The sequence below is a fragment of the Abramis brama genome (genome assembly GCF_963993115.1).
Source record: "Abramis brama genome assembly, chromosome: 18".
Taxonomy (NCBI): domain Eukaryota; kingdom Metazoa; phylum Chordata; class Actinopteri; order Cypriniformes; family Leuciscidae; genus Abramis; species Abramis brama.
In genome coordinates, this window is record NC_139980.1 from 16,464,357 (window position 1) to 16,475,279 (window position 10,923).

Genomic DNA, 10,923 nt, shown 5'->3' on the forward strand with positions numbered 1-10,923 from the left:
ATAGGGTGTAACAATTCGTAACAGTTACACAGCCCAGAGACAGTCCACGACAGCGGTCTAGACAGGAGACTCGGGCACAGGATTGAGCGGCACAGGATTGAGCAGCCCAGTAACCAGCAGTCAGTGCAGTCTCAGGCTGGGCAGGACAGGACTCGAACACACAGTTCACGCACAACACAGGAGAAACAAGACAAGAACAAAACCAAAACATTAGATAAGTACAAGGCAGGGCAAACACTGTAGTTAAGTAAAAAAACTAAAAACTTTTACATATGAAAAGAAAACTAACAAAAGTCAGAATTCCAAGATATAAATTCTCAATTGCGAGAAAAAAAAGTCAGATTTGCATGATATAAACTTGCAATTGCGAGAAAAAAGTAAACGAAAAAGTAAGAATTACGAGAGAAAAAAAAGTCTGAATTGTTGGATGTAAACTCGTAATGTCCGGTTTCTGCCTTGACAGCCTTGTCTCTTGTATCTTTGTTTAATGTTTCCATGTTTGTTTTGTGCTTGAGCACATGGCTTTGTCTTTGTTTATATTGGCCATGTGCTCCCCTTGTCTTGCCTCCTAGTTTACCCTTACCACGCCTCCTCGTTTAGTCCTTGTCTAGTCCTCTTTCACTAATTGTGTTCACCTGGTCCTCGTTTGCTCCACTCCCTTTATATTGTGCTTCCTTGCTGCTTGTCTTTGCTGGATTGTTGTTTCAGGACCGGGACCATGACCGGGACCATGACCGGGACCATGACCGGGACCATGACCGGGACCATGACCATGACCGGGACCATGACCGGGACCATGACCGGGACCATGACCGGGACCATGACCGGGACCATGACCGGGACCATGACCGGGACCATGACCGGGACCATGACCGGGACCATGACCGGGACCATCTAGGTGTGATTGTCCAAAGCTTTCTCTGTAGCTTGTATCCTTGCAGTTTTTGCTTTGGGGTTATCTTAGACTAACTTCCCTTTATTTAGCCTTCTTTAGTTTTTTTTGTTTTACTTGAGCTAGTCTAGTTTTTGTTCTGTCACTCCGATTTATAGGGTTAGTTTATGTTACTTTGCTTTTCTCTTTGATTTATTATTTAGCCTGGGTTTTCACTTATCTAATACCTAGCTTTCTCCTGTTGTGGACTTGTTTTACTTCAGTTATTTACTCTAGTGTTTTTTCTCACAACTGAGTTTATTTCACGCAATTGCGAGTTTATATCATGCAATTCTGACTTTTTTCTCATGATTGCGACTGCGAGTTTATATCTCACAATTCTTTATAATTTACAATTGCGACTTGAGATAAAAGTCAGAATTGTGAGATAAAAAGTCACAATTACGTTTTTTATTTTTTATTCTCTGGCGAAACAAGCTTCCATAACAACCGCATCAAGTGTTCTTAACAGTAATCCATACATGTTAGCATGTTGCTGGGTATTGATGTTTTAACATGTTGCTTGGTGTTGTTAGCATGTTACTTGACATTGCTAGCATGTTCTATAAGCATCCTGATAGGGTTGCTATCATGTTTTAGCATGAAGTTAGACTTATAAGAAGGAAAATTGAGGGTCACCAGGACATTTAAAGCTGTGCAATAGTTCCACTTTTTCTTTGAGTCAGATTGATGAGATGATTCTGCAGTCTTAAGATCCAGATGTCAGAGAGAAGTACATTAACCTGCAGTTTCGCTCAAAAACTCAATACTAGCTTGACAGTATATTCTGCTTGACAAGGATTCAAGGTAGCACAGGGATGTGTAAATGCCCTAAAGTGACTGGGAGACAGAATAGACTTACTGGATTTCACAGCTCCCTCAAGGTCTTCTCCGGTTGTTGTCTTTCCATTCCCTTTCTTCTAGCTCTGGTCAGAAATCATGAGAGCAGATGGTGCCCTCCAAAGTCCCTCTTAATCACGAGCAGGTGGAGAATGTTTCGTGTGTCCGGAGCTGCACTATAGCTGTGGGCTGCTGGGATACATTTTATTACAGGTTTCAACAGCATCTGCACATCCTTACGGTGAAGCTGTTTTATGGAACACTGCTTCTTTCATCTCCCAATAACCTATATTTATTGGATCATAAAATGTTACAGGACGGTAATTTGTGGTTGTAAAGACAGATATACAAAGTGTGTACTAGACACACTTTGGTGGACCAAAAATATACATCAGCAATATATTAAAACAATGGGCTGAACAGAACGTCTCAGCTAATCTTGAAGAATCAGTCAGATACGCAGCCTTTAATGCAGAAGGATTACACTTGTCTCTTTTATTATACTGCGACACTGGTGAATAAATCTGCCTTGATGTTTGTTTTGAATGTTACATATGCATGATTGAACGCATAAGCCATCCATTTAAACTTGGCAAGAGTGAGCAATGGGAAAAATGCTCGTATTATTTTATTTGCAGGACTGATTGTTGTGTAACCAATCAAATAAAAGAGAAAATATATTATAATATATTTGGTACAATATATCATCATAATATCATTTGTGATATTGGTTAAGAATTATAAATTGTATGTAATAACATAGCATTATTGGTCTGGGCATGTCTTGGCATATTCAGTAAGAGTACAGAATATGCAAATCAACACTTAAATATTCATAAGAAAAAATGCCCTTTCAGCCCCTTTGAAGGATGTGCAATTTCAAAGTACATCAAAGACAAAATGGCAGCCAGTATAAAAACAAACATCCTTCACAATCAATACACAGTCTGCATGGGGACGGCTACACAATTTTGTATCTCAGCTCATCAAAAGTTAACATTGGCATCCAAGGCACTAGTATCACTGAGAACTGAGGTGATTTTCCTCACATTGTAATGCTGGTAGCATGAAGGGTTTCTTTCATGATAATGAAAGTAATTTTTGACTCTTCAGGTTTAATGTCCACAATCATGAATATATAGGGCTAATGCCTCCCTTTTATAATGCCACTGGCAAGCAGCTCTGAATGACTTGTAAAATAAATGTTTAGTTTTTTTTTTGTTTTTTTTTGCACTTAAGGAAATAGGTTTAATGAATCAACCCATTAAATAAATAAAGTCTGAATCCCTTTAAAGACTTGTATTACTATATAATGTGATAAGACTTCACTATGGTTGATGTGCTGAGCAGCCATATTGGATTCTGAAGTCGAGGTTGTTGCACTTTCCCCCCTCCAATCCTACTTGAGGCGACTTTCCAGTTAAAAGTTCCTAATGGTGCGCAGGAATTTCCCATATCCGAGGAAAAATGGAATGAACCATTATATCTTGTTGTTTGATTACCTTCTTCACTAGGAATATCAACGCTGTTATTGATATTGCCCTTCTTAAATTACTGACACACCTCCAAATAAATTTGCCATCTTTTTCTGACAAATTGTATCCATCATTTATTGATAATTAAAAGTGCTTCTTAGTATTTAACCTGTATCCTCTGAAAAAAAGAAACATTATCTTACATTTTTTGGGGGATTTGGATTAATAAAATGTGTACATTTCTAAAGGTGCAGTAGCATTATTAAATTATTAATTTATTGTGAAAATTCCATTGTTCATTGTTCAATAGTGTAGAGATGCATGAAGCAAAGCTCACACAGAAGTCACTTGCAAACCAAGCAATTTTCTGTTGGTCATTGCAGTGAATTTGCATGAACAACTTGAGCACGAGCAAAACCAGCGTGGTGAACTTTTTTGCCCTCATGCAAAAAACTCCTGATCGTACGGATTCCTGTTCCATGGAGCAAGTGGAGTAGAGTGGGCATTTTTAATTAATTCCTATTGAATTTCAGGCTTGCACAGTGAATTGTGGGAACATGAGGTTGGAGAAAGCCTTGAGGCTGAGGCTGAGGCTGCGTTGAAGTCCACTTTTTTATGCCCTTCCCTCGCTAACTTCCCTCTGTCTTGTTCACTCGGATGTATGTCATTGCTTACGTTGCATGAGTACCCACTACAGGAGGAACACTTGCAATGGTTTATATATGTAACGTCATAAACCCTTGATCACTTTTGGTTAAATTAAGTGTGAGCACTGCAAGTTGCTGTTCTGATGTCACAATCATGTTGCATTGTGGTCTATGGATCTGCCTGAAGTGTACATATGAGTAGACTCGCTCCAAATAAATATATATATATATACACACACACATATATAATGCAGTTTGGATGATTTTATCATGAAAAGACTGATTGTTTACAAAAGTTATTACACTTTTTCTTTACTTTGGGCACTAGGAATCAAAGTTTGCATCATCCACTGCAATCACTGCAATCATGTTAATTTATATGATGATTATATTGGATGTGTTTTGAAAAAACACCCCAAAGTGGAGGCGTTGTAGTGCTGTCAGCAGCACTGAGAGAAGAGCACTATAAATTGACTGCAGAATTTCAGTAAATGTGGCCGCAGCACTAGATGCTGTAAATACACTGAAAATGTACACAACATACAAAATCTACCTACAGTACGGATACTGAGATCACTCTGGACTAAACGATGACACCTAGAGAATGTCCCAATGTAAATGCAAGGTTTTTTATTCCTCTTTGTTTGTTAACACTGTAACACCTCTGACTTCCTTCTCTGACATTGAAGTAAGCAGCTGGACATGATTTTAACCCTCGGCAGGACTTAAAGCTGTTTGAGAGATTTGAAACAGCTTGATAGAATTGAGTTTTGTTTGAAATACCACCGAAGATAATTCATTTCATTTTTTGAACACAGCAAAGATAATTGCCATCTCTTCTCTTTTAAAGATAGGAGAAAAAGAGCCAGCTTTAAAGATTTTTGAGCATCCTCCAGAAAGAAGTAGGACACTGTCTGGGAGTAAACTGAAGAATAAGGGAGAGAAAAAGAAAGGAATCTTGGTTATTAAGATCACAGATAAAACCATCCTTTCTGAAAAAAAATGCAGAATGATGCATACTAGGTTCCTAATCAACCATCTGCGAACCAGCAGATTATAATGGTGCTGTGATTGTATTAAAGTCTCCAGGGCTCATAGTTCAGTAGAATCACAGAGAAAGAACATCTGTGACTAAAGCAGAGTGTGAGTGGTGATCCATGAAGACATTCGCTAAAACAAGACGAGTGTTTGTCCTCCCACATACAGTATGCACTCCTCATAAACTTAAGTTCTCCATCTGTCTGGGTTTTCCAGATCAGGCCTCTGGAATTATGTATTAATGGGAAATAGATGAGTCAGAGATGGGTCACTTATTCTCTGACATTGAACATACCTTGGGAGATTTCCAAAAAGGTTCTTCTAAAAGCACTTTAAATATGATCGCTTTGGTCTGATGTGACACCAGAAGGGAAATGATTCTCAAAATGATTCCTTTCCCATGCTGAGCCCTTTACCAGTGACCAGACTGACAGATGGGCCTTGAAAATGACCTGGTTTTAATTTTCTTAAAGCCTTTCCTATGTGCAACATTATGTTGAAACCAGGTTTTTAGATCAGTAATTTAATGCAAACAATATGGGCTGTAATGCACCACAGAAGTTTGTTTAAAATAAGTGGCTTCAAGCTTCAATTATGTGATGAGGACAACAAAAATCTTTGTGTCTAATGTTCCATTAGAGATGTACTGAACCATCAGAAATGTTATTACATTTTGGATGTCATTATATCAACCATGAAATGAAGGGTTTAAGTTTAATAATTGAAGAGTTTTAGTGAAATTACAATCATTATACTAAATGTTTCCTTAGTTACAGTAAATTCTTCTTGGAAAAAGTGATTTGAAGAGTAAGGGCTGGTTCACACAGGTCAAAAAACGCGAGACGCAGGTCAATGGTACGAAAAACTCAAGGCATCACGGATTGCGTGACTTTGCCAGTTCCTATTGAGTTTTTTTGTTGTTGCGACTAACCACTAATAAAATTTTGGTCGACTAAGCCTCTTCTCATCGACTTATAGTTTATTAGGGGGGGCGGCCCTACACTGTAAAAAAATATTTTTATGATTTTTTAACACAACATTTTTTCTTTTGTAAAGTCAACTTAATAATTTATGTGGTTCAGATAACAATATTTTGAGTTTCTGTTGATTAAACCAATCTCCTTCATTGTATTAACTCAAAATATTTGAGACAACCAGGTAACTAACTTTTTAAAGTTAAACCAACAATATTTTTTTACAGTGTAGAAACTTACAAGTGAAGCATATTGAATTAATTTTTTTCTTCAAAAATATATTTTTAAATGCAACACAAATATGCTATAAATACTTGGCATCTGTATCTTTCCTTCTTCAATGGTTTCTTATAATAAAGGAATTTAAGAGGGGGTGTATTGATTTTTACTCTTCTCTCTTTTTACACCCAGTTGTGGTTGGGTTGAAGGGCAGATCACTTTTGGTCGATAACACATTATCAGCCGCAGGCCTTGTGCTTCTAACATTGACTTGAGATTAAAGTGGTGGTTTTACAGCCTGTTTCCCACTGTGTTTTATGTACATGTCTCCGTCTCCCTCCCTGTGGTATATGTGTCTTCCTGATCGTGGGGCTGTATTAAGGTGTCTCTTGAAGAATTTGTGTATGAAGTAGCTCAGATTGCAGGGCCCACAGAGTTCATGGAGAATGACTGACACATTGAAGCCTAATGATTTAACCAGGAGTGTAGCTCCACGGTCAGGCCTTATCTCCACATAAGTGGATTTATCCGAGATCTCGCCGCATAAAAAAAGACAGCGAAAGTGAGAGAGAGAAGTGAAATTGAGAACATGTGAATCTGACAGCAGCCCCTGGTCTGCATTTGCAATTGATAACGGCTTAATATCTTATCTTGATTTTAAAGAATTTCTTTTATTAGGTGGGAAGTTAATGGTGATAACAGGTTACAGCTGCCTGGTGACCCTGTCAAGTGGATAGTTCACCCAAAAATGAAAATTCTGTCATCATCTGTTCAGCCTCACATTGTTCTAGAACCTGTTTGACTTTCTTTCTTCTGTGAAGCACAAAAGGTGATGGAGGTGATGTGATGGGGACCAGGGGCTGCCAAGGTCCAAAAATGACTATAAAGCATCAAGGAAAGGAATTTTTTAAACTATATTCCAAGTCTTCCGAAGCAATATGATAGCTTTTCGTGAGAGACAGATTGAGATTTTAGTTGTTAACTTCTTTGTTTGTGTTGTCTGTCATTTAGCCCACAATCCTCACACAGGAAGTGGCTGGAGCTCAACTTCCTCTGAAGGTGCCACATGGCAAGATTATTCAACTTAACACTCTGACAGACTGTCTCAATGCTCCACAATCTGCATAACTATGTCATTAAGCTCTTAAGATTTCTTTAGTGTGGACATTAATCCACTTTCACACCAAAAGCTGGTCTGCTATCATTGCAAAGCTTCCAGACAGAAAATAAAATGGCTTAAATCAATTGTTGTGCTGAAATGAAGGACAATTCTGTTCAAATCAATTCCATTCTACCTCTGTATCCTCCACAAAGCTCTGGTATTAGTTGAATACGTTCTACCCAATCAATTACAAAGAAAAGTTTCTGTTAAAACACTTTAACTCAGAAATGTTTATAAAACACAATAACAAAAAATATAATAACAATAATTCTGACAGCTATAGATGTGCTGTGATGTTGACTGCAGTAAAGTGATGTTTAAAAGTCTTTTAAAAGCATTCATTCTCTGTGCTTGATGGATTCTAAATGTTTCTGGTGTAAAAACACTCACTCAAAGCCACAAAACAAAATGGAATCTGAAAAGGATGCCTTGCTAGAAGCTGGAAAATATTTATATTATATTATGTTATATTATATTATCTTTCGTAATAAAAAATAGCATATACTAATTCAACCAGATGTGTTTGGATAAAAAACATCTGCTAAATACATGTAAACGAAAAAAGGTAGCACTTTATTTTACAGTCCTGTTCCCCATGTACATACTATGTATGTAGTAATTTCAATAACTGGGTAATAACTAGGTTCTTACCCTAAACCTAACCTTAACCCTTTTAAGTACACACGTAAGTGCACATACTGTAAAATTATTTTAAGGTGTCCATGTTACAGTGTAATTATACATTTAAGTACTGAGTGATGATAATTAATTACATGTACTTACCATAGGGTTAGGATTAGGATTAGGTGTGGTTTAGATTAGTTGCATGCAATTAAGCACAATTTATAGTAATTATTATAGTTACTACATGTAACATGTGTAACAAAGACACTGAAAAAGTGTTACCAATTCTTATCTTAATATTTTTAAATGAATATTATTTACCTGTATTTTGAAGTGTGAAATGGTTCAACATTATCTGTTTTTCTACAGAACTTTTTCTACAGAAAGTTCATACACTTTTAGAGCACTTTATCTGCTGTAAACCTCGCTATAAAGATATTGACATACACCCACTTAGATTTTTCATTTCTGGTTCACATTTGTGTAAAAAAAATCATTTTATTTTGGTCTATTTTAACTTTGTTTTGCTCAGCAGCAATCCTGCAATACCTTACATCAACTAATTAATATTCATAAGCCGGCTTATAAGGTTTATAATGTGTCCCCACACTCTTCAGATCATACGCCCCTGCATATAAATCTCTTTATATTTTATGTATGCCTACAGATGCAGCGAGCAGCGTGTTCTTGTATCCTCTACATCTTCTCTCAGAGATTAACGTTGACTGTGTGGATGTACATATGTCAGTAAGTGCTGGTGTCCTCAAGAGAGTCCTGTGTGCTAAACCATCTGTTCTCTGTCATCTGCAGGGGCTTCACCCCTTCCCTTCATCTCACGATAATAAATGTCAAATGCTTGAGGGAAGAACTGCTGAATAACAATGAGAAAACGCTAAGATTTATTATATGGATAGAATTACGAAATTCACCCATGAAATTTTGATGTGAGCGATAGATGATTTGTGAAGATGTATTTTTGGATCACTCACTGGATTTTTATGAGGTTCTGTGCCATCGCAGAGAGGCTTTTTAATAATAAATGACTGACTATTTTATTCACAACCATCACAGCCTCATCCATTTTTGTCTTTGAATAATCTTCAGATTTGTTCTTATCAATGCAGATGTTATTAACAGCAGTGCCATTAATCTTTCAGTAGCTTTACATCACACTCTGTTATACATTTATTGAGAACATAGCAAAACTTTACATTTTGCTGAAGGTCTGTTCCCTTTCATAAGTTCACTCAACGCTGCATAACGATGACGCAATGGGAAACGCCCTTGGGCAATGCTGATTGTCTGAACCCGTATAGAATCACACAAATTCATTGGCTGAGGGCGCGGGTGCCTCCTCAGTGGCACTACGTCATTCACTCCTAATACAGTGATCTGCTGATCGGCACGCAATGCCGTTTCCTTTGGAATGGAGGATGTTTTATTCACAGCAGCATCTGATTCAGAGGATTTTGGGCCCGCAGCCGACGCTCTCCCGTCTAAGCGCAGCCTTCTGCGGCCTACACTGAGCTTGTGGATGTGCTAACTCGTGCTACTGAGAAGCTCAACATTGAGTGGCCTGACGAGCCTCGCGATTGTCGGTCCTCCAAGCTCGACGAGCTCTTTCTGAGTGGCCAATCTAATTCACGCCCCATTAGAAGGAAGCTGCCATTTTTCAGTGATCTTCATTGCAAGATCTCAAGGCCCTGGAAGCAGCCTTTTACCGCTCGTCTGACTAATGCAGAGGCCTCTGACTTCACCAACCTAGTTGGTTCTGTGGAGCAGGGCTATACTAGCATTCCAGCAGTTGAGGACACGTTAGATGCTCACCTTCCCAGATGTGGTTTTCAGAGCACCCTGGTGGAGGGGTCCCCGTGGGAAATTCTAATCAGGAGAGATCCGTTGTCTCAGCTCCAGGGCAGGATTTGGCATCCTCACCCTGAGATATGGAGGGTGTGGCCGATCAGTGGCGGTCGCTAATGGCTTCTGGTCTTCCCGCTAATGTTCGGGAGACCATTGATAACGCTTGTGGGCCTACTAGACGGCTGTATTGTTCTAAGTGGGAGGTTTTTGAGTATTGGTGTCTTACTTGTGCAGTGGATACAGTCAGCTGCCAGGTTGATTCAGTGCTGGAATTGGCTGCGACTACTTTAGGGGTTTTCGTCGCAGCTATCGCTGCCCATCGGAGTCAGATGAGGTCCCCTTAGGTAGACATCGTCTGGTATCTTCGTTTATGCATGGAGTTAGACACCTGAGGCCTGAACGTACTATTAGTGTCCCCACCTGGGATTTATCGGTTGTTTTGGAGGGGTTATTGGAACCACCTTTCGAACCTTTGGAGTCAGCTCTTTTTAGAGGAGTTCCTTTGGAGGATGTGTGTGTGGCGGCAGGTTGGTCCTCTCCGCACACTTTTATGAAGCTTTATAATCTGGATTTGGATGCGGCCCTTGGTTCCTGGGTTCTTTCCGCATGAACTGGTCACTTTTGTCCTGGTTAAATTTGGTCTGGCCTAAAAAAAAAACCAAGAAAAGAGAGAGAAGAAAGCTCTTGGGCCAGATCTGGCAGCGCTTAGCTTGGCGTGTGTGGTATATCGTTCCCATTGCATCATCGCCACGCAGCGTTGAGTGAACCAATGAAAGAGAACGTCTGGGGTTCCCTGTGTTACCCATGTTCTCTGAATAGGGAACAAGATGCTGCGTTCGCATCCAAGCTCCTCTCGCTGCAGAGGGGGGCTTCTTCGGTGGAAAATCTGAGGAGCAGATGGTGCTGTCACTTTATTAAGAGTGACTGATGTAGCGCTGCTGAGGAGGCGCCCACGCCATCAGCCAATGAATTGGCAATGAATTGGCTGAATTGACTGATTCTATTCGGGTTCAGACAATCAGCACTGCCCACTGGTGTTTCCCATTGCTTCACTACTATATATTATTATTTCGAATAATTTTTACTACTTGTATTTGCTACTATTTAATTGATAAAAGTAAAGGTGCATTCAGCTTTAATATTCCTTTACAAA

General features: G+C 39.0%; 1 protein-coding gene across 1 annotated transcript in view; it reads left to right on the forward strand.

Moving 5' to 3' along the window:
• The window catches only part of c20h2orf81 (chromosome 20 C2orf81 homolog), a 34,781-nt gene extending 25,984 nt beyond the window's left edge, over positions 1-8,797 (forward strand). The window contains exon 4 of the mRNA XM_084090997.1: positions 8,578-8,797. The gene's annotated coding sequence lies outside the window, so the exon portion shown is untranslated. The remainder of the gene's footprint in view (positions 1-8,577) is intronic.
• Positions 8,798-10,923: the final 2,126 nt, after the last annotated feature.